We start from the raw sequence: 21,445 nt of genomic DNA on the forward strand, positions 1-21,445 counted from the left end.
ACTCCACTGGTGACTGGCTTCTCTGTGGAGGTAGTTTCTATTTTGATTTTCTGTGTCCTATCTGCACGTCAGTTGGTAATCCAGCAGGTGACATGGTTTATTTAGCTTTTCTTTTATGCCCAAGTGGGGGATCATGTCAAAAGCATTGGCCATGTTGAGATATGTGGTATGTACAATTTTGTTTGCATACATTGGTCCACCATGTTGAGTAAGCATGACCTGTCTTGATGAATTCCATGATAAGTCTTTCCATGGCTTTGCATATGTGGCTGGTCAGACCTATAGGTCTGTAATTCCCTAGGTCTGTGGTTAATGACTGCAGCTGCTCTACATTCTCTAGGTACAAAACCTGTATAGAGGGTGAAGTTGAACAGTGTTGTTAAGGGTGTGGTAAAACCATGCTTCATGCTATATAAGATGCATTCAGGGATATTATCAAGACCCATCAATGCAATATTTTTAGCCTTTGCTAGTGCTTCTAGGACATGGTCTTATGTGGTAGCTTGCGGGGGTGTGTGTGTGTGTGTGCCAGTTTCAGGTATATCTTAAGGGACAGATGGAGGAGAGAGAAGGGTAAAATTAGAGCTAGATTTATCATACAGTAGGTTTACTCTATCTTCAACCTCAGTGTAGGTAACACCACTCACAAACAACTCAGTGCATTACTACACTGCACTTTTGAGATTACAAACACAGCCTAATATTCCTGAGACCTTTCCTCCCCAAGATTATTACGAAATATTTCCCCACTACACACTCTAAAACTAAAAATACCACCTCTATAAGTCCTGACTGTACAGTTGGTTGCTTATTTAACAGCACCAAACATGATCCCTGTGGACGTCTCCTGAAACTGTTCAACTTAAGCAAAATCACAGAATATACTTGTAAGGACTGAAAATGCCTATTGTTATGTTCCCCCAGAGAGGAGGGATCCACCACAGATCCCAGGAACTATTGTTGCATCAGCTTAAACAAGCCTAATTTGCAAAGCCTTGGAACATACTATATCTGATTTCCTAAGTGCTAATAAAAAATCTAGATGTTATAATTTGGTTTTGTCAAAGGAAGATCATGTGTTTGATTTAGCAAGCTTCTTGGAGAAAGTCCCTAAAGTTGCAGATATCTTCCATGTAGTTCATACACATTCCTGAATCTGACCAAAGTCTGCAAACCTATTTGCTATGATGCAATTGCAAGGATGCTTAAAGGCCTAAACAAAGATCCTTACGTGGTGAGGTGGATAGCAAACTGTCTGACAGATGGAACCTACAAAGTTAAAGTGGTAGATGCCACCTTAGAAAATATAATGGTGAATAGTGGCATTCTTTGGGGCTTAGTACTAAGACCATTTCTTTTCAGCATCTACTTCTCAAATATTCAAACCACTAGCTCAGACAAATGGTTAACAAAATTTGTTAATGACTATAAGCAGGGTGTTGTTGTTCACTCAGCATCGCATACTTCATTGCTTCATCAAGGGCTAAACTATACAAATCAAAGTTGTATTAGCACTGAGCTTAAATTAAATGCAAGCAAGTATAACTCTTTTACCTTTGGTAAATAAACCTCAGCAGCAGTGTACAGTATAGACAGTACCTCACCCCAGACTGATATGGTCATCAGAGATCTTGGTACCTTTATAGACAATTTCCTATCCTTTATTCTTCGTATAACCACAGCAGTCAAGAAATTCTTCTGTCTATACCAATTAATAACTAAGGTATCTCCCCAATCAGACCAGCTATAGAATATAATTCACTTTTTAGTAGGCATTTATCCAAACATGTACATCATTAGAAAGACCCCAGGGGTTCTTATCTATAAAGATTACTAGATTTAAACCATCAATTACTAAGACAGGATTGACATTCCCCCGGATTCATGAAGCTCGGTGCAAGTCCGGCATAAGGCTTGCGCCGGCCATGCGGCGTAGATGTGGAGTAGATGCACCATATGCATATTAATGAAGGCGCGCAGCCGCCACAGCCACATGCATAGGAAACGTGCGCGAGTGAAAGGGGCGTATCAAAGTTGCGCAGGAAGGCGTGTCAATGTCGGCTTTCGAGGAGCAACCTAAACTGCTGAATATTATATTCTGCCAGCAATAGTAATCGTACCTATCAGTGTCTGTGGAGACTGAAACGTATGCAAAGCAGAGTCCCTGCGAACAGAAAATGAAGAGTCAAACACAAATGCATGGTAGGGAATAATGGGTCCCTACCCATGAACAAATGACAGGAAAACCGTGTGCCTGTAGTCCAACGTAGTGTTGATAGCTATACCATGTGGAAGTGAAACGTATCAGATGTTAGTGTGCCGCCAGTAGGTACGTCCAGTCCAATGGAGAGGGTCACCAGCCGAGCCATAATTTGAGGGAGGGAACATAGCTGTGCAGATGTGTCCATAACAAAATACACGAGGAGAAATGTAGATATAGGTAGTGACCGTATGTCTGAATCATATCCCACAAGCCATGTAATAGTCACATACAAAAGGTATGTCCGTATTTCACATACCAAATGTGATAGGAAATAGCATACGCATGTAAACGAAACAGAAGGAGCGTATAAATGAGCCATAACAACACGGACACATGTAGGCCGAAAGGAACAGGATGATCCGTACCGTCGACCAAGATTACCACCTGTCCCACTTTGCGAGCGACAGTCCCTCTGTGGGCAGATGTGTCCTGACACAAACATGTAAAACTGGCAAATGTCCAGAGAATATTGGACATAATTCCTCCGTAGACGTCATGCAATAGTTGCATTAAACATATTTCACTGGACGTATAATACATAAATGTCATAACAAACAGAATAATATACCAAAATGCTACAAGAATAAGCTTAGATATAGGCAAGAATTGTAAGTTCTATCTGCCGAACTGACCGTGGGTATGTGTCGGCCTGTAAAATATGCTGTGTTCACTGCAACTGTCACAGTAGGGTTGCCACCCTTACAAATGGCCAAAGTGGGACATGTTTGGTACAGACATCAGACTGTACAGGCTGACACATACCCACGGCCAGTACAAAGGACAGAACATAACTGTTTTGCCTACAGAAAAGCGTATTCCTGTAGCATTTTAGTTGCTTATTCTGTTTCTCATAACAGTCAGGAATTTCAGATACAGAATTAACTGTTTAATGCAACTATCACATAAAAGATAAGAAATATGTTTGTCCTAAAATCTCAGGACATTTGCCATGTTGACAATTACATCTCAGGACACAACTGCCCAAAGAGGGACTGTCCCTCGCAAAGTGAGACAGGTGGTAACCCTATGTCATACTGTGGCCAATTGAAAAGGTGGAAACACAACCGTTGACTGTGGGGAGGCAATGTCCACAACGGTCGGACATGTGTAAGAAATAGCTTGGACATAGGAAAAGGTGCCATCCTACCAATGAGTAGAACAGATTGGCAAACTCTGGAAGTCAGCTGTATAATCTGAACGTGTATGTGATACAGTCGAATGGGTAGTACCCGAATACACCAACCAAGTAATGAAAGTGAAGTAAGGGCGTGTACCTATGTGCGTGAGGTACAGCATGTGGAAAGCAAACATGGCAGGGTAGTCCACACAACCATAAAGGTACCCGACACATGTAGGGTAGTCAATGTGTAACTCTGGCCGTGTCATGGGCCAACAACCAAAGTAGTGCTCTATGGGGTGTGAGTAATTCACGTGTGAGGGGTGTGTGTTTAATGGTAAATTCCTCAAAGGCGATACTTGTGTCATATGCAGAAAAGGTGAACCGGAGGTGTATGAGGGGGCAGCAGGTGAAGTGGAAAAAAACACAACATCATGTAGAAACAGCTGCAAGACAAGCAGACAGGCCATAGTGTAGAACACAATCCCACAAACATATGAATATGGAAATATCCGAGACAAATGTATATATACGGCACCGTCACATACCCACAGATGGGTCCTGATGGAACTGGCCATAACAAATGCAACACACCTGGATGCATAATAGCCTACCCAGCATACCCTCCACAACACACAACCTGCCACCATACCAGAACGTCCACCAAATCCAGCCGTACTTGGTCCACTGGTTTGTTGCAGAAACAGCTACACACAGTGACCCCTACACATATGTAGTAGGTATTGTCACCCTAGGCAGTGTCAGGATTGCAAACCATGTATCCCCTGCAGGTAAAACCCCCTGCATGTTTTCGTGCAGCCACAAAAATCTTCGTTATCTAACTTGTTTTGGTTTTGACCAATTTTTGGGATATCCCTCACGGGATGACCAACTTGTTTAAATAGTAGAATGGGTATGACGACATTATGTCCAATCCAGTAGATATCTGGGCATAAGTCAGAACATGCAGTGGAGGTCCATGACACTGTCCAGCCCTAAGTGGGCATGCATAACCTACCACCCAGGATAAAATGCCTTCCCGTGACGCACGTGTCCAGACACGAATAGGAGGGAGAATATAATGCACACATTTGCAAAATGGAAAATGGCATGAGGGCGAGGAAGACACTATGTAAACAGGTCAACCCTGATCAAGTGTGAGGGACACTGACTGTGTGCAGTCGTGACTGACCATATCTGTCAACCTGTGTGAGCAAGATATCTGGACAGAGCCGTGAATATAAGTGAGACAAAGGTCCAAAATCAGGGACAATCTGTAAACATATCTCTTAGAAACATAGAATTTGATAGAATAACAGTTTGCACATTGGCATTAATGTCTGGAGTATGAAGTCTGAAACCCAACTGTCTGTCAGCACGTTCCGACTGCAGTCTTTAATGCTGAGCTACTGCCATGCCAGAACACAACAGCGTATTACAGAAGTCCGTGCCATACCACTCAACTGTCCGGATATTTGCAGAATGATTAAGGTCACCACCTGTCCCACTTTGCAAGTAACAATCCCTCTGTAGGCAGTTGTGTCCTGTGAAAAAAATCAAGACATAGCAAATGTCCTGAGAGTTTATTTCCTAATTTACTTTAATAGAAGAATAAAACGGTTATTTTATATAGGAATCCTCAATATGTTATGTGAAGTAGCATAAGCAATTCAAATGTTACTAGAATAAGTACAAAAAAGGTTAAAGTTCAGTACTATGCACGGCTGAAGGTATGTTTTGTCCTGGAAAATCTGACATCTCTACAGAACATGTCCCACTTTGGGCAGTCGAAAAGGTGGCAACCCTAAGAATGACCACAGGTTCGCCCCATAGTGTTGGTGTGTTCCTCCGACAATCTGCACCAGTGTGGTAAATAGCTGAGTATTGACGTCACTAAATAATGAGAAATATCCTGAGCATAAGACTCCACAACCTGCAGAAAAGTCATGCTAATGCAAAACCTAGCATTATATCAACGTTCTAAGCTTGTAAGAGCAATCGTTAAAATGTGTCCCTAATTGTCCCCCCATTGTGTAGGTTTTGCGCAGGTTCGGTGCTCTAAGAGGTTGAGAGGTATGGTCTGTACATATTTACAGGAACAGCCCTTCACACTTGTGTAATGTACAACTGCATACCTGTAGCCACTTCATGTCCAAAAATAATAATCCCCGTATGACTGTATACAGGTAATAGTCAAATGTGAATGGGAACACCCCTCACCGTGGAGTATGGACTATAACAACCCCACCCATAATATGTAATGCCAACAGAATAAGCTGCCGACAGGTGCCCAAACACTTGTGTCTATAAACACAGGTAAAACTTCAAAATAGGAAGATAATCCCTGTCCATATGCTTCGTCTGACATTTGACCTCGGCCAGGGAAGTTCCGTTCACCAGGTGGACAAGCCTAAACCCAGATCACTACATGAACACCCTGACAATCAAAGACTTGTATGTGGCTGGACTATATGCCTTCGTGTTCTGCATATCCTCGGAGTGATTAACAATGCAGCCGGAGTCCACAGCAGTAGGCAATAGGGAATGTGTAATATGTAGTACCGCCTTTTTCCCAGCAGGAGAATGGATGCCTGTGTCGTAGGTGAAGCGGTGAGGTGTATGTTGATGTAGCTAAGTACTATGGGTATGCATATCAATGAGGGAGAACACCAATAGAATAGTGGTTCTGGTATCCGGCCAATGTGAATGCAGTCCCGGTTGACCTACGACCACTGCACATATAACTTGAAAGTGTAATGAAAGCGTTCGTGCAGTACACACATTTAAATATGTAAAGGTGAACGTGTGTTTCGCAGTAGTCCTTAAACTGGAATACAGATATGTAACTGTTATGGTCAGAATTATGAAAGTTCACGGAAGCACAATTATCTATGAAACACATGTAACCCACAATAAGGACATGCAAGTGCGCTTGCGCGTGTGTAATCCACTCACAGAATAGAAAATGAATGGTATTTTCCCCACGTTCTATGTACATGGCTCATACCTGTTAAACCCGTAAAGTACGAAACCGGACAAAGCCATGACAACAACTGGTACAAATAGGGACAATCCCCAGATATTGCCCTAACAAACATAGAAAGTGGCTAGAATAACAGGTGTGTCACTAGCATGGATTCTCTGAAGGGTATGAAGTCGTAACCTGAAATGTTTGTCATTATTTACCAACGTCAAGTCTTTAATGATATGCCACTAAATTGCCAGATAGACACAAGGTTATGAAAAACGGACCAAAGATAAGAGGCAAACAGCTGAACATGCAGCGGAAATCTGTACAGTTGAAAGGTATGATATGGAGATATATATACACATATATCCACGGACATAATCCAAAGCAAATTATGAGATGAGGAATGTACAGACATATGTATATATGTACATATATAAATCTATACACACACGATACATGAATAGATATATACACAACAAACATATGTCCCTGTACATATAACACATGTACATAAATAGGTCACGGTATAGCTAATATGGATAGACAGACAGACATGCATGAAAGGAGAATACACTGATGGTTTCCAAACCATTGCCCGGAAAGTACCAGTGTGACAGGGCCTGCAAGTTCTACACGTTAAACATGAATATAGGTGTCCTTTGCAGGACCCCAAAAATTGATCCTGTACGAAGTGCCAACTGTCATTGATGCAAAAGAAGTCACACCTGCAACTACGATATAGGTGTACATGCAACAGTAGCAGGTGCAAGGGTAATAACACATGGGTTGATTGAATGTATGACATACGAGCTGATATCCTCAGAGTGGGGAGTGCTCAGAAGTGTCCTCACACTTTATTATCGCTCACATTAAACATGTCTAATGGGTACTGTGGAGGTGTGTCAGGTATGGGAATCATGGGTATGCAGAATTGGGCCAAGGTGTTGGTTGGCACAGATCTATTAGGTACGCCCCATGGGAGTGATCAATATACCTATGTGGGTATAGCACACGCCTATATTCTCCAAAAAGGTGCAACCCATCTACTGGATATTGTGTAAACCATTGGGGGAAGATGTAGGGACCTATATCAGTGTCATGTAGGCGATTATCATGGATGGACACGCGTACGACCAAGATGGTAACCATACCTGCCAGAATGTCAGAATAAGACAGTTGGACTAAGGCATAGTACACGACAGACAAATAGGGACTATATTAAATATACCTCAGACAAAGTCAGACTGTTGATAGAATAATTGCGTAGTCAGGAATACGAATGTTATGAGAGTTAGTAATCATGAAATAGAAATGTCAGTCATGATTACCTAACTGCACAGTCCGTCATGGCTTGCCAGCAATCTACCAGAAAGGCACATTATCATGACAAATGTAACAGAATCATAGGTCAAACCCCAGGGCATATACCCATAATGTGTACAGGTGAGAGGTATGAAGGTAACCCATCCTAATGAAATGTACAGAACTAGTGATACTAGGTGGACAGGTGAGAAGAAAACGCCAGGACAAATGACAAAACATGTACAAGTCATAAGCATGTTTGTCCACAAATGTGAATTACAATGTATGGCCTGTGAAAGTCAATGTGGAAGGTTAATAGACTCAAAAGACATGTGTCCCTCAGGGTGTCATGCAGTGTCACCGATACAGTGTCCAGTCCCCCATACTCGTACGTGAGCTCTGCCACTGACGGAAAGCGCAAATACCGGCGTACACATAAGGTACATGATGGAATAATTAGTGTGGATAAGCACCTGTTGGCCTGTGTGAGGAATATAACCCAGTGGGTGGGTGTGTCCTGCAATAGGAATGTAATGGTAACTGGCCAGTGATGGCGCCATGTATTTTGTGTATTGGCGTAAGGAAATTGATGTCCAGTATCAGAAACATACCTCGCAACTTTACGAATGTGCAGATGTATGCCTCATATGTGTGGTGTGTTCCTCTCACAATCTGTACCTGTCTGCCAAATACCTGAGAACTGATGTCATTAAATAATGATAAACATATGTTCTTAAGACCCCAAATCCCTCAGAAAGGTCATACTAATGCAAAACCTATAATATTGTCAACTATCTACATTTGTAAGAGCAATATGTAGAATCTGCCCCTATCTGTCCCCCCATCATGTTAGGCTTTGTACAGATGTTTTGCACTAGGAGGTTGATAGGTATGATCTGAAACAGATACATGTCTGAGGAAACAGCATTATCGACTGTAAGATAACTCAGAAGGTATTAAAAGTGCTGAAGTAGGAAGTTCATCCGCAGGTATGTGCTGACATGACAAATGACACAGCAGTCTACAGGAAGTACCTATATGGTGTCACCTTTACCAATGATGGCAGTGGGACATACCCACAACCATGCATACACCTCAAATAGACATAGCACACAGCAAAGCCTAGGCCATGATACATGAAGCCTCCAGCGTGTATGGATTGAGTGAGAGTACAGCAAGGAAAGATGACTGCCAGGCTATTCAGCAAACACCTGCAGGGACGTGCAAGACCGCCCATAACACGAACATTGCACGGACAATGTTGGGATTTGCAACATACCCTATTTGTATGTGTAAGCTATGCAAATGATGTAATGATAGGGTTGCCACCTTTCCAAATGCCCAAAGTGGGACATTTGTGTTACAAACATCAGATTTTGCAGGGCAAAACATACCCACGGCCAGTACAAAGGACAGAACTTCAGTTTTTTGCCTGAATAAAAGTCTATTCTTGTAGCATTTTAGTTCCTTATTCTGTTTCTTATAACATTTAGGTGTTTCAGATACAGAATAACTGTTTTATGCAACTATGACATAAAATATAGAAAAATAATTTTGTCCTAAACTCTCAGTACATTTGCCACTTTTCTCACATTTTTTGCAGGACACAACTGCCCAAAGAGGGACTGTCCCTCGCAAAGTGGGACAGGTGGTAACCCTACGTAATTATGCGATACATGAAACAGTAAGCTGTCTGTGCAAGAGCAGAGTTATGTGCAGAAATGTACCCGGATGTTATGTGACTAACGTTTTGCACGTTGCTAAATGGAGCAATAACAGCTGCAAATACAGTATGAATACAGTCGAAGAAGCATGCCAATGTCCAAGTCCAAGGCCAGTGACGGCTTTGTCCATTGGATATCAATGAACCAGTAGTTGTCCTCCCCCGATCCAATAAGTCCGAGTAAGCATGTGTGCGTGCGTGTTAGCCTGTGTGCGCATGTGGAAGAACGAGTAAGCTAGTGTACGAATGGTGAAGCCCGTGTATGCGTTTGTAAGCATGTATACATGTGTATTACACACATCACACATGTACTGCACACACAGACACACATGCTGCCAATACTACACACATCAGTGAAATGGCACATGGATGGAGACTACATCATCAGAAGTAACAGTGCTGTAAACTATGCTACAGTGATGGTCATAGCTGTAATGCATCATGCCTGCTGAAGTACACCTGGAAGTAACATACTGTGTGTTAACAGCATGCTAACATCAATACAGTGGAATAAAGCCACCGTGTGCAGCAGCACCAGGTTAGTCAGATCCTGCATCAATGTTACACATCACAGGTGGTGGCACAGGTGACATCATATGCACAGGGTGTGGTGTTAACATGTCCAGAGCTGTCATAGAGCCATCCAATGTACACGTAGGTGTGTGTGTGTGAGGGACAATGGTTATTGCATGGCCCAATGGTGGTGCAATGGGTGTGTGTATGTGATAGCCATAGCTGTTTGTGGTAAGTGTGTGTCTGCATATACACAGGTACAGCATGTGTCAGCCATATACAGGAGGTTGTGGGACAGTCACAGACCATACCTGCCAGGCTGTAGAGATCCCCATTACTGGCCATGGACACCCCTCCATGCATCCAACACAACTCAGTCCTGCACCTGTCAATGTCTACACATACAGTCCTGGGATCTGTACCACAACCTGTGGATAAACATGCATCTGTAATGTTAACCTGAGGTGCATAGAATTGACAGTTACTACAGATGGATATGAGCCATACTCACACTCCAATGTAATAACCACTGCTGACTGTTGCCGAGATCTGCATACGACCAGTCAAAGGTGCTGCACTAACATTGTTTCCAATGCCCGTGTAATACCCAGCAACACAATAACCGGTCACTACACATATATAACCCATGATCACTACAGCACACAGTATGTGCACTATCACAGAGCCATAGCAGATGTACATACATCCATGGTGCTCACGTACAGACAATGCAGCAGAGTCAAGAGTGATAATCCCAACATACATATCTATATACAATATACATATATATATATATATATGTATATATATATATATATATATATATATATATATATATATATATATATATAAATATATATATATATATATATATATATATATATATATATATATATATATGTAGGTAGATACATACACACACACACACACACACACACACACACACACACACACACACACACACACACACACGTGGCAGGGTTGGGAGCAGAACATAAACGTAAGCACTGTACCACACGACAGCATCACGCAGTTATAAAACACGCTACCATGATCAGTGGATCACATGATTCACACAGGCACACGTCTAGCCTGCAGACAGCAGCATCAAAGGCAAAGATGCCGCACGGATGTTATGGAGAGTGAATACTGTAAAAGCAATGTACTGTTGTCATGCAGCTGGAAACACACACACACACACACACACACACACACACACACACACACACACTTGGCAGGGCTGGGAATTGAACATACACCTAACTACCCTAACACACTACAGCATGACGCATTTACAGAACGCGCTACCGAGATTACTAAGCACAGCAGTCCCAGAGGCAGTCATCTAGGTGCGTGTCATCATCTGCAAAGGCAAAGACGTCGGTAGCAAACTGCTGTGGTGTGCGCCATCTAAAAGCAAGACTGTGTCCCCAGGTGGATGGGAGCATGCACGCGAACACACACACACACACACACACACACACTTGGCAGGACTGGGAGTCGAACATACACCTAACTACCCTAACACACTACAGCATGACGCATTTACAGAATGCGCTACCGAGATAGCTAAGCACAGCAGTCCCAGAGGCAGTCATCTAGGTGCGTGTCATCATCCACAAAGGCAAAGACGTCGGTAGCAAACTGCTGTGGTGTGCGGCGTCTAAAAGCAAGACTGCGTCCCCAGGCGGACAGGAGCATGCGCGCAAACACACACACACACACACACACACACACACACACACACACACACTTGGTAGGGCTGGGAGTCGAACATACACCTAACTACCCTAACACATTACAGCATGACGCATTTACAGAACGCGCTACTGAGATTACTAAGCACAGCAGTCCCAGAGGCAGTCATCTAGGTGCGTGTCATCATCCGCAAAGGCAAAGACGTCGGTAGCAAACTGCTGTGGTGTGCGGGGTCTAAAAGCAAGACTGCATCCCCAGGCAGATGGGAGCATGCGCGCACACACACACACACACACACACACACACACACACACACACACACACACTTGGCAGGGCTGGGAGTCGAACATACACCTAACTACTATAACACACTACAGCATGACGTATTTACAGAACGCGCTACCGAGATTACTGAATGCAGCACTCCCAGAGGCATACTTCTAGGTGGGTGACATCATCCGCAAAGGCAAAGACGCCGATAGGGAATGTATGTGGTGTGAGGCATCTAAAAGCATTACTGTGTCCCCAGGCAGCTGGAAACACACACACACACACACACACACACACACACACACACACACACACACACACACACTTGACAGGGCTGGGAGTTGAACATACACCTAACTACCTTATCACACTACAGCATTACACATTTACAGAATGCGCTACCGAGATTACTGAGCACAGCACTCCCAGAGGCATATTTCTAGGTGGGTGACATCATCCACAAAGGCAAGGACGCCGATAGGGAATGTATAGAGAGTGAGCAATCTGAAAGTATATTACTGTCCCAAGGTAGACGTAGACAAACACACGGCAGTGGTGTGATCGGGGCAACCAAATATCTACGGAGCACTACAACAACACTACATAGATATGGGACGCGCCACAGACAGTACACCCTTCAAGACTGCAACCAGTGTGTTCAATGTAGGCATCCATCGTGACATTGAAAATGGACATCTGTTGCCTGGATGACCACCATCGCTATACAGGATGTCAATGGCCATGCCCACACGCTTAGTATCACATGTCTGTTTGGAATGTACTGTGTGTCCATCTACACAATGGCGTACTGGGCATGCTCACACACTTAGCAGTTGCTAAGGGCTGTCTTGCATGCACATGGATTCTAAACACAGAGGGGCGCAGTTTGGAATGTACTGTGTGTCCATCTACACAACGGTGTACTGGGCATGCTCACACACTTAGCAGTTGCAAAGGGCCATCTTGCATGCACACGGATTCTAAACACGGAAGGGCACAGTATGGTATTACTGTCCCCACGTACATGAAGGCCACTCACATGTATTGACCAGTACACACTCAGGAGCTATCACAGATGTCTCAGGTGCATATCACAGAGGTACATACCACAATCTACAATGTAGCCCTCTGACATCACCATGTCATTGGACCAGCAATACACAGCCATACATTAACACAACAACGTGTGACTCATGACCAGTGCACTGTACATAGGTCTACAGCAACTGTGCAGACTACACATGTACCGACAGGGTTTCATCATGTGTTATGCATTGCAATGATACCACTGTACATAACCAGGTCGGCTCTACACATACCATGGGCCCTGGGTCTTACACAGCTGTGACAGATGACTGTCGCTGTACACCAACGAACACACATGTTTGGCTATGTCATACATGTAATTGCAGTGGATATGCGCATGGACCACACACACAACACATATGTACATAGCATAGCTTTTGCTGTCCTCCATGCAGACAAGTGGCTACAGCAATCATATGCACGCAAATGGAAGGTGGGTCCATGGCTGTTGAATGCTAACAGTACATGAGGCAGCAATGTTGACCGAGGACACATTCCCTCTGTACTAGTTACCCATGACACCATCATATCATACAACAGTCCATGTGTTATGTATGTCAACACACATGTCCACCATTTGCAATACATACAAACATGGCAACATGACAGGCATGTAGGACCAACACACATGTACAATCTGTAGTGTGCATGCAGCTACCATGCATGTGCAGTAGCTGATGTAAGTAACTAATCTGTGCCTAACTACAACATGCAGTTGCAATGCAGCCCTATCATTGACACCTGTATATGGTGACATACTGACAGTACGGTAGGATGTACAGCAGGTATGGATGGATGTGTGTACATAAAGTGGTGATCCACCTGTGTAGATGGATGTTTGCCGGGGACGGCTCACAGGTGTGTCACACGCCATCCTACCATTACATGTGCAAACAGTTATCTATGTTACCGTTACTTGACGGTGGAGACATAAAACCTACACAGCGGTCAGGTGTCACTGACAGTATGTCACTTGACACCTGTAACACTTACATCCTCCCGTGTGCATATAGCAGCACAATTGCCAAAGGTAGCATTGGTACACATAATGCGGCCAATACTGCTGCATGTCTGTCAGATGTATCATCATATAGCAGGTGTATCATTCACAGTACTGCCATGTGTGTTTCCTTGTGTGACCATATATGCCACATATGGTGGGGAATACATCCCAATTGTTACACACCCCTGTACACTGTTGTAGAGATCTGTACATACTGCAGTGTGGAAAGCATGACGTAGGCAGGTGTGGTGTGTATCACACACATCAGCTATCCATATGTGTATGACATTTGTGGTCTCCACAGTGTGTGTGTGTATGTAGGTATGTATGGCTGTCTGGTACATGGAGTGAGGGTGTATGCTACATACAGAACACACAGGATCCCTAACCCCTCATGGTGATGCAGTCTACTACCCTGTTGATGCCATCGGTCTCAGCCACACTGGCTACCTGTACATGTTCTTTCTCTGTGTCACGTCATGTGGGTTCACAGTACTGTGACGGTGATGACCACATAGGCAAGGGTCCTCACCTCAACACTATGGGGTGTGCGTTATAGTGTTGTTGACTCCGTGAGTGTGAGCATGTTCCTGTAATGTGACAGGGTATTACTGCTACACAGTGAGGCCTCATGCTATCAAGTGGCCTCTAACATTATCATTGGCCAGACCGCTGTGTACAACCCCTGCACCATGTCAACATACCTGTGATGTGACCTGGTATGGATGTCACGTCTCTAGCCACTGTAGCCTATTAAACTGCCCACATGCTTCTGGATCATTATATGTGTGGATATCTGTGTTATGTTAGACTTTCCAACAGTCAGGCTGAGGCTACGTCTAGCATGCTGATATTGCCATATGTGCCTGTGAGTACTCCACAGTTACACATGGGAGACTGCAAACAGTGCTACCTGTAGGCACATGCAAGTAGACCATAAGGAGGGAACCAGGGCATCATTACCAACATGCTGTTACTGTTGTTACCGAGACACATACTGTGAACATATAACAATGCATGCTAAACCTGTACTACATGGTATGTCTGGTGCATGTCATCAGTACACAACTAATGTAATATACACTTCTCTCACTATTCTTACACAACTAATGTAATATACACTTCTCACTATTCTGTACACCCTGTGCATCAGACCATTTGAGCATGTCCCTGCACCAATGGTGTGGATGACAGGGATGCGGCACAGGCTTCATCATATGCACAGGGTGATAATGTTTGCCAGGGGCATAGGCTGCACCAATGGATGACATCTTGTGTGTGGGTAAGGGCCAGTGATACGACTGGACATGTCTGTTCAATATGCATGTGGGTGTTGTGGTGCCCTACAGATGTCTTTGCTGTGTGCGTGTATGTGTGCACACAGTTCTGCCTTTTCTGAGGCCTACACGGGGTATTATTGACATCTCCAGATTGTACAGACCAGGTTGTACAGCTCACTGTGTCCAGCCACGGCCACGTGACCTGTGCCTGCCAGGGGTTGCATGGGCACTACCAGGTGGAGGTACAGCTTGGCTACTGTCCGACGACACATGTCCACTGGAACCATGTCTCCGCTGGGAACATCCGGGCCACGTCCACGTGGCCTGCTGTGTCCTGGTGTGGACAGCGCAGCACCAGCTGCACTGCTACTGCTACCAGCACTATGGGAGCGGGCATGTGAGGTGGCACGCTCATGTTGACCTGCACTAGGTGGTATAGCTGGCCTACTTCCACATGGCCTACGCCTCACTCCTACCAGATGTTCCAGCACAGACAGCTCACGCGCGTGAATTGCCATGCCAGGGTCAAGGATTCCGACTATGTCACCTAATTGCCTGTTCAGAACATCAGCAATCTGCTGTTGAGCATTTGCCAATGCCTGGATGTTGTCATTTAGGGTACGGATAGCAGCCCTCTGCAGCCTCTGCCCTTCTCTGTTCTGCCATTCAGCACATGCCTGTGCCGCCATTACAGTCTGGAACATGCATCTGGTGATACCAGCTGCTGCGCTCTGTCCTGCAGGTGCATGTCTGCCAGAGGTCCTCCTACGAGCAGCACCGACCACATGCCTGTGTAGCACATCTGCAGTCATTACACTGACACCATGGTGTGTAGACACACCTTCTGTAGCCACCACACGTTTCTGTTCCATGCTAAAAGACGCTGACTGTCCTTCCTCTATGGCCACTGGTGATGCGGTATGTGTTGGCAGCAGAACTGTGTGCAGGGATGAGGGGGACATAGCTGGGATCGCAACCATTGGCACAGATTCAGCCCCTGACAACCCTGCCTGTACCTCATGCATATGTTCATCACTGCTAGTATCTGTGGGGACACTAACATCAGATGGATTGCAGGAGGGTAACACACCTACATCACCTGTGAATGCAAAGAAAGACTCTAAATTACAATAGACACACACACAGATACACACACACACACACACACACACACACACACACACACACACACACACACACACACACACACACACACACACACACACAGACACACACACACACACACACACACACACACACACACCATGCATTTGATATGACAGATGGCATGCAGCATGCCTGTGATACGGCAGAGGGCATGCAGCTCAGACATTAATAGTGTTAGTAAGCATACCTCCCTGGGGTGCACACTACAGCAAGCAGGTGTCATATCAGTAGCCATGCAGTTCACACAATCATGGTAGTATGCATGCATCCCCGTGATACACCATGTGGACCAGAACAGGATAACAGTACACATGGCTGACGTGACCTTGACATGTAATCTGCTGACGTGTGCATTAACATGCATACATGTCTGACACAATGGTGTCCTGACACATGTACAGCATCGTAATGGGCATCACATTGCGGTGTTGTCTGTATGCCCTACAGATAGAATGCATGTTTAGCAAATGTGCATGTGCATGGAAAGGTAGTGTGAGCCATCTACATTGCTATACAGTGTGAAGTACAGACACTGTGCCATTGCATGGCATCATGAGGCATCTATATTGCTGTACAATGCATAATATGTACACATTGCATAGCCATAACTGCATGCATACCCATGACATAGCTGTGGATTGTGACCCATGATGCTGAGGTGTATACACACCAAACCATGCTGTGTCAAGTGGCAGGTCAGTGGAGGATCTACAGTTGACACCCCTGCACAACAACTACAGGGTCTTAGCTGCCTGACAACCATGTCCACACATAGTGGACATGTCAATTCACCATTTCCCACATGACATTGATGTACCACACACACGAGGTGCACAGCTAATGGTGATGTCCTACAGCAGCAAGGGAAATGTACAGTATCTGTATCCTGATGTGGTGTCAATGTCTGTGGAAGCTGTACAGGTGACTACTGTCATGCTATGACACAGTCGTGATGTTCAACAGATCTTATATGGTAGACTTCAGTGACACCTCCACTAGCTGTACACAGGCTTTTAGGATTTCCAGTGTACCACATCAACTGTATAATCAGTCAACTAAGGCTATAATTGGACCATGTGTGGACAATGTACACATCACATCTACTGTGTGGCTACATGTCTCTGGCCATCCCCCATGGCCATGTGTGCACATGTGTTGACCAAATGTGTGTGATGGCCATCTATCTCACATGTCTGTGTTGTCCCATATGACATACACCCATAGATGTCAGATATGTCACCATCCACAGGGCTATGCAGACAATGGGTTGTATGTTTGGTATGTGGGGTATGGGTCATGGAATAGTGTGACAATATTGCAGCCAGAACACTACGTGTCTGGGACATGTCAGATGGCACATCACAATGTGTGCACCCAATGCAGGGGCATATAACACAATGGTGACACCTGTGGGCTGCCCATATCACAGCTCACTGTGTGGTACTGTTTGCGTACCACACATGTTGTTCCAATGCATACTACATATGCCTCCATTGTAGAACACCTCCACCATTGTATGCACAGCTGACCGCACGTAGCAATGACAACTACTGTGATTTCAAGTCAGTGTATCATTTCATTTGTATATATTGCACATGGGTGGCCTGTGTGAATGATGGGTGATGCGACCTGTATATCATGACTGGAACAATCATCAAGTGTGCAACTGTTAACTGGCCACATGACAAATAGATCTATGCTTTAACATGCCTGATACTGATGACAGTCTCACCTGCAACGGACTCATGTCTGTGCGGCACGCCAGAGGTACCTGTATAGGGTGACACAGCAGTATGAACATTATCCCTGACTGTCTGACAGCCACAGGGTGCACTGTGCATGTTAACACATTCGCCTGTATAATAGCATATAGTATGCACATGTGTGCATACACAGGGCAGCATACTGTAGTATGCAGCATGTGTGTCCACATACCTTGCATATGTTGTTACTTTACATAATGTACAGTGACACATGCAACTAAATGGGATATAATAGCCATATGTGCAGTACTGACTTACCAGGCAACTCCAGGCTCATTGGTTGGGAGACACCCACCTCCACGATGGCAGCTAGTGTGTGTGGATGCTGTTCTGACGGTGTCCCCAGACTGGCCAGTAGCTCCTCGGTGTGTGTGAGTGGGGGCTGGGTTGGTGGCCCACCACCTGTTCCACCTTGTTCCCTGGCGATTGCAGTGGCACGCTGTTTTGCATGTCGTATCACGTCCGTGCAGTGTCTGTGCACCTGCTGGTAGGTGTGGTTATGGCCACCCACATCGTTCACCCTCCTGCGTAGATCCTGCCACAGGTTGTCCCGCTGCTGGGCATGCTGTGGCACATGGCTGAACAACACCTCATAGTTCTCATGGAGGTACGGGATGAGGACATCATCCTCCTGGCAGCTGTACGCTGGAAGGCGTGTACGAGACATTATCTGTAAGACATAATGATGGTGACAGGTCATAGTTTCAGAGATGTACAGAGATACTGCTGCACATACATTTCTATGACATCTAGTACATCTGCACAGTAATCTTTGCAAATCATCATGACACTGACATGACTGACGTGTTTGTGTCACACACATGTAACACCTGTTATGCATTGGATATCATCACCATATATGTGTGTCACCTCATTACAGTGTTCATACTCCATGTGAATGCTGTCTTGATGTGGGCATGTCTATTTGCCTGCACTGGTGTTCTTGCCTATCTGCACATGCCTGGATGTGTCCACGGTACTGCTGTTGACCTTGATGCTGTGTATATGTCACATATCAACACAGACACAGCCTTAATGGACTTGAGCAGTGACAATGCACATATACGCATGGACATCTGTACATGTATTTGTTTTGCCATATACATCTACACAGCACTGTACAGCTGTTCAACATCCTGCCACGGATCGCCTGTGTTGCATATGTGATAGACATGGGACAATGGCTAGTCGGACGTCATTCGCAGGGATGGTTATCAACCATAGCATGTACGGACAAGGTTTCCTAGCTGTAACAGACAGCCAGTATGCCACCGTGAGGTGCATCAGTGCCACATTACTGATCCGGACAGTTGATACTACATCTACCATGCGGCCATCACACCATGTATGACTGGGATGACATGTGCAGCTTTGATGGACAGGGTTGCATGGTTTGGCGGGAGTATGTCACATGTATGGCACAGGGACCTGTCCAGCATGTGGCAAACCTAGTATTAGGAAGGTGGCTGTCCATAACGTATGTCTTACAGATCAGGATATGGACATATAGCATGTCCATCATCATGGTGTAGCAAATGTCTTTATGCAAGGTAGACAGCATGCTGCATAGTGGAGGTGAGGATTGTGAAGGCTGGTATTGCCCATCCACGCATGGCCATTACCCCTTAAAGGTGATATGTGATACAATGTCCAATGATCTCCGTGCTCATGGATGGCACCCTGTCATGACATGGGTAGCTCGTATGACTACCCAAGGGGCCTGGAGACATCACCAAGGCAGGGAGGTGTACTGCACAGCACCATCCCTTACACAGTGTCCATAATGTTGACCACAGCCTAGGTGGTAGTTAATGGGTACAGGGATGTTCACCTAGTGGTAACAATGCTGATATCATCCATCAGAATGTGCACATATGTCACAAACCTCACCCACAGAGCCCACTCTGTATGTTGTTCACAACACTGACACAGCTATTCCTCATAGGTCATGGCCATTCACATCCTTACATACACAGATGCCTAACATTTGTCTGTGTGGTATGGGCTACAACTAGGGTGGAGTAAAACACATTAACCCTGTTCTACTAAGCTGGCACTGGTGTGATATGCACATGTCACTCTGGCACCTTTTGTAGTTGTGAGTCTGTCAACAGGCCACTGGTAGAACACTCCTGTGACATACAAAGGTATTTGTAATCAAACATCCATACTGTCTTGTACATCTGTACTGCTAACATCTACAGTGATAATGGTTCATGGACATGCACACCATACTCAGCAGGGTTATAGTGCGGTGCCACCCATTATGACTGTCGTCACCACTTGTGGGTTGATATTATCCAACACCCTGTCTGTATTGTATGGTCATGCTAGGCACTTGTTCAGAACTTGTGAGCATGTCATGAGCTACTGATTAATATAGCACCCATTCCACACCATTTCCCACAGGTACACTGGCTGTCCTAAAATTTCCAGCTTGCTTATGGTACAACAGCTGTTGTACACACGTAACGCACATATCCTGCGAGACATGGTTGTATATACAGGCATGTCCAACTGTCACGTACCAGTGCTATTGCCTGTCTATATGATGGATATGTCATACATGTGGCAATAGAGCAATTGTCTCATGTACACATTCAATGCTCACCTCCCAACATACGACACTACAGCCTGGTGGGGATGCACTTATGCAGCCCTGCTGGGGGTAATGCTGTCACCAACCCTGACTGCACCTGACAGTCATGTGGGGATGTGTAACATTCGCAACACACCCCACTCATCACATAGTCTCACATGATCTCCACCACAGGCCACACATACGAGGACAACTTGTACAGTACCTCTCCATACTCTGTGTAGGCACCAGAGGCAGCCCCCATCATGGAACACAACATCACCAATGTATAGCCCACAGACTCATGTGTGCCCATCACATACAACCAATAGGGTGTTATAACATACACAACACACCAGTCATATGTGAGTCTGTAGGCGGTCACACTGCAGCTCCACATGGCAGGCTACACAAGGCAATAGTCGCTTACATCTTGCTGTCGGGTAACTGGTTCTGCAACATAACCTATGCACCCATGCCACACCTCACCAGGTATGATGTGACTGTCATTCTCCATGTTAGTGTGACTGCCCTGAGATGCCACTTCACAGACTATGTGTGCAGGGACATGCAATAGCTCACCAGTGTTGTAGCCCTGAAGGTGTGGGCCTAGCCCTGGGGAGCACTATGCATTCATCCAGACCCGATACCACTGTACAATGACTGACTGTGTCACTTCAACAGTTGCCTATGCTTCTGCTGTCATTCCAC

The sequence above is a fragment of the Protopterus annectens genome, chromosome 10.part0 (genome assembly GCF_019279795.1).
Source record: "Protopterus annectens isolate FY-2018-M chromosome 10.part0, PAN1.0, whole genome shotgun sequence".
NCBI lineage: Eukaryota > Metazoa > Chordata > Ceratodontiformes > Protopteridae > Protopterus > Protopterus annectens.